Source organism: Lygodium microphyllum, chromosome 5, assembly GCF_053477565.2.
Source record: "Lygodium microphyllum isolate KBCC chromosome 5, Lygodium_microphyllum_v1.1.10, whole genome shotgun sequence".
Classification (NCBI taxonomy): domain Eukaryota; kingdom Viridiplantae; phylum Streptophyta; class Polypodiopsida; order Schizaeales; family Lygodiaceae; genus Lygodium; species Lygodium microphyllum.
Genome location: NC_141139.1, coordinates 1 through 4,294, shown reverse-complemented (window position 1 = coordinate 4,294; position 4,294 = coordinate 1). Strand labels below are relative to the sequence as shown.

The 4,294-nt window shown below is 69.4% G+C and overlaps 1 non-coding gene across 1 annotated transcript; it reads right to left on the bottom strand.

The window, feature by feature from the left end:
• Positions 1–3,933: 3,933 nt before the first annotated feature.
• Positions 3,934–4,052, bottom strand: LOC148035427 (5S ribosomal RNA). Its single transcript, XR_015691049.1, has one exon. It is a non-coding gene; the product is annotated as a 5S ribosomal RNA (ribosomal RNA).
• Positions 4,053–4,294: the final 242 nt, after the last annotated feature.

The following is a 4,294-nucleotide window of genomic DNA, read 5'->3' as shown; positions in this document are numbered from 1 at the left end:
CTCAACACACACCACACCACCCCTCCCCCCCCCTCAAAAATCCCCCCCCCTCTCAACACACACCACACCACACCACCCCTCCCCTTCCCCCGCTCCAAATTTCGCCCCCCCCTCAACACACACCACCCCACCCCTCCCCCCCCCCAAAAATTCGCCCCCCCCCCTCCAAATTTCGCCGCTTCCCCCCCCCAAAAATTCGCCCCCCCCCCTCAACACACACCACACCACACCACCCCTCCCCCCCCCCCCAACACACACCACCCCACCCCCCCCCCCCCAACACACACCACACCACCCCTCTCCCCCCCCCCCTCAACACACAAAACACCACCCCTCCCCCCCCCTCAAAAATCCCCCCCCCTCTCAACACACACCACACCACACCACCCCTCCCCCCCCCCCAACACACGCCCCCCCGCACCCCACCTCGAAAAACCCGGCTCCCTCCACAGCACCCCACCTCTCCTCCAAAAACCACGCTTGACCACCCCAACCCCGCGTCACTCCCCCATGACACGGCGCACCCCCCCACCCCACCTCGAAAAACCCCGCTCCCTCCACACCACCCCGCCACGCCTCCAAAAACCGCGCTCGACCCACCCCACCCCGCGTCACGGTGCACCCCACCGCACCCCCCCAGGACGCCCCCCCCCACCCCACCTCGAAAAACCGTGCTCCATCCACAGCACCCCACCTCTCCTCCGAAAACCCCGCTTGACCCACCCCACCCCGCCTCACCCCCCCACGACACGGCGCACCCCCCCCACCCCACCGCACCCCCCCACGACGCCCCCCCGCACCCCACCTCGAAAAACCGCGCTCCCTTCACAGCACCCCACCTCTCCTCCAAAAACCCCGCTCGACCACCCCCACCCCGCGTCACCCCCCACGACACGGCGCACCCCCCCACGACGCCCCCCCCCACCCCACCTCGAAAAACCCCGCTCCCTGCACAGCACCCCACCTCTCCTCCAAAAACCCCGCTTGATCACCCCAACCCCGCGTCACTCCCCCATGACACGGCGCACCCCCCCACCCCACGGCACCCCCCCACGACGCCCCCCCCGCACCCCACCTCGAAAAACCCGGCTCCCTCTACAGCACCCCACCACGCCTCCAAAAACCGCGCTCGACCCACTCCACCCCGCGTCACGGCGCACCCCCCCACGATGCCCCCCCCCCCACCCCACCTCGAAAAACCGCGCTCCATCCACAGCACCCCACCTCTCCTCCGAAAACCCCACTCGACCCACCCCACCCCGCGTCACCCCCCCACAACACGGCGCACCCCCCCACCCCACCACACCCCCCCACGACGCCCCCCCGCACCCCACCTCGAAAAACCGCGCTCCCTCCACAGCACCCCACCTCTCCTCCAAAAACCCCGCTCGACCACCCCCACCCCGCGTCACCCCCCACGACACGGCGCACCCCCCCACGACGCCCCCCCGCACCCCACCTCGAAAAACCCCGCTCCCTCCACAGCACCCCACCTCTCCTCCAAAAACCCCGCTTGACCACCCCAACCCCGCGTCACTCCCCCATGACACGGCGCACCCCCCCACCCCACCTCGTAAAACACCGCTCCCTCCACACCACCCCGCCACGCCTCCAAAAACCGCGCTCGACCCACCCCACCCCGCGTCACGGCGCACCCCACCGCACCCCCCACGACGCCCCCCCCACCCCACCTCGAAAAACCACGCTCCATCCACAGCACCCCACCTCTCCTCCAAAAACCCTGCTCGACCCACCCCACCCCGCTTCACCCCCCCCAGGACACGGCGCACCCCCCCACCCCACCGCACCCCCCCACGACGCCCCCCCCGCACCCCACCTCGAAAAACCCCGCTCCCTCCACGCCACACCACCACGCCGCCGAAAACCCCGCTCAACCCACCCCACCCCGCGTCACCCCCCCACGACACGGCGCACCCCCCCACCCCACCGCACCCCCCCACGACGCCCCCCCGCACCCCACCTCGAAAACCGCGCTCCCTCCACAGCACCCCACCTCTCCTCCAAAAACCCCGCTCGACCACCCCCACCCCGCGTCACCCCCCACGAAACGGCGCACCCCCCCACGACGCCCCCCCGCACCCCACCTCGAAAAACCCCGCTCCCTCCACAGCACCCCACCTCTCCTCCAAAAACCCCGCTTGACCACCCCAACCCCGCGTCACTCCCCCATGACACGGCGCACCCCCCCACCCCACCTTGAAAAACCCCGCTCCCTCCACACCACCCCGCCACGCCTCCAAAAACCGCGCTCGACCCACCCCACCCCGCGTCACGGCGCACCCCACCACACCCCCCCACGACGCCCCCCCCCACCCCACGTCGAAAAACCGCGCTCCATCCACAGCACCCCACCTCTCCTCCAAAAACCCCGCTCGACCCACCCCACCCCGCTTCACCCCCCACGACACGGCGCACCCCCCCACCCCACCGCACCCCCCCACGACCCCCCCCCCCGCACCCCACCTCGAAAAACCCCACTCCCTCCACGCCACACCACCACGCCTCCGAAAACCCCGCTCGACCCACCCCACCCCGCGTCACCCCCCCACGACACGGCGCACCCCCCCACGACGCCCCCCCGCACCCCACCTCGAAAAACCCCGCTCCCTCCACAGCACCCCGCCACGCCTCCGAAAACCCCGCTCGACCCACCCCACCCCGCGTCACCCGCCACGACACGGCGCACCCCCCCACAACGCCCCCCCCCCGCACCCACCTCGAAAAACCCCGCTCCCTCCACACCTCCGAAAACCCCGCTCGACCCACCCCACCCTCCGTCACCCCCCCCACGACGCCCCCCCGCACCCCACCTCGAAAAACCCCGCTCCCTCCACAGCACCCCGCCATGCCTCCGAAAACCCCGCTCGACCCACCCCACCCCGTGTCACCCCCCACAACACGGCGCACCCCCCCACCCCACCGCACCCCCCCACGACGCCCCCCCCCCGCACCCCACCTCGAAAACCCCCGCTCCCTCTACGCCACCCCGCCACGCCTCCGAAAACCCCGCTCGACCCACCCCACCCCGCGTCACCCCCCCACGACGCCCCCGCGCACCCCACCTCGGAAAACCCGCTGCATCCACACCACCCCACCCCACCTCGAAAAACCCGCTGCATCCACACCACCCCACCCCGCGTCACGGCACACCCCACCGCACCCCCCCTCGACGCGGCGCATCCCCCCGCACCCCACCTCGAAAAACCCCGCTCCCTCCACAGCACCCCGCCACGCCTCCGGAAACCCCGCTCGACCCACCCCACCCCTCGTCACCCCCCACGACACGGCACACCCCGCCACCCCACCGCACCCCCCGACGACGCGGCGCATCCCCCGCGCACCCCACCTCCAAAAACCCCGCTCGACCCACGGCACGTCACCTCACCCCCCCACGACATGGCACACCCTCCCTCCTAAGAAATCCCGCTCCGCAATGACACAGCACACACACCCCACTGCACACGACCCCCTCCCGCGACATGGAACCTTCCACCCCCCGACGGACCTCCTCAAGAAACCCCCCCACGACATGGCACCCCCCCGCGACATGGCACACCCTCCCTCCTCAGAAATCCCCGCTCCAACAACCCGCCCGCGCAACATGGCACGCCCTCCCTCCTCGGAAAACCCCGCTCCACCGAACCCCCCCACAACATGGCACACCCTCCGCTCCCACACAACATGGCACACCCTCCGCTCCCAAAATACCTCGCATCTTGAGGAGGGGGTATCACGTGAGAGCAAGGCAGAGGGAGGGGCCAGGCACGACGTACGCAAAGACAATCGCGACGAGGAGAGGAGGCGCCGCGTCATGGCAAGGCGAGGGGGTTTCCTACCACGATGTCAGCGTTGGAGAGTCGAGACGTGATTCAAGGGGATTTCCATGCCACGGTCTCGAAACAAGCATGCAAAAGGGTGCAGCACCAGGACTTCCCGGGAGGTCACCCATCCCAGTACTGTTCTGGCCCAAGCGCGCTTAACTGCGGAGTTCTGATGGGATCCGGTGTATTAGCGCTGGTGTGACCGCACCACAAACACAAAGGAATTCCAAAGAGCTCTTGTATACTCGGAAAGTGGCACGAGAGAGCTCAAGAGCCGAGGCATGGCGGCATGCCATGCCGCTCATGCCACGGAGGACGCGACTAAACGCGAACCCTAAACCCCGCGCACATGGAGGCGACGCACAAAAGATTGAATGCCGCCGTCGCGTGCCATTTCTAACACGAAGGGCATCCACGTGAAGAGAGCAAGGACCAACCACGAGTACATAAAA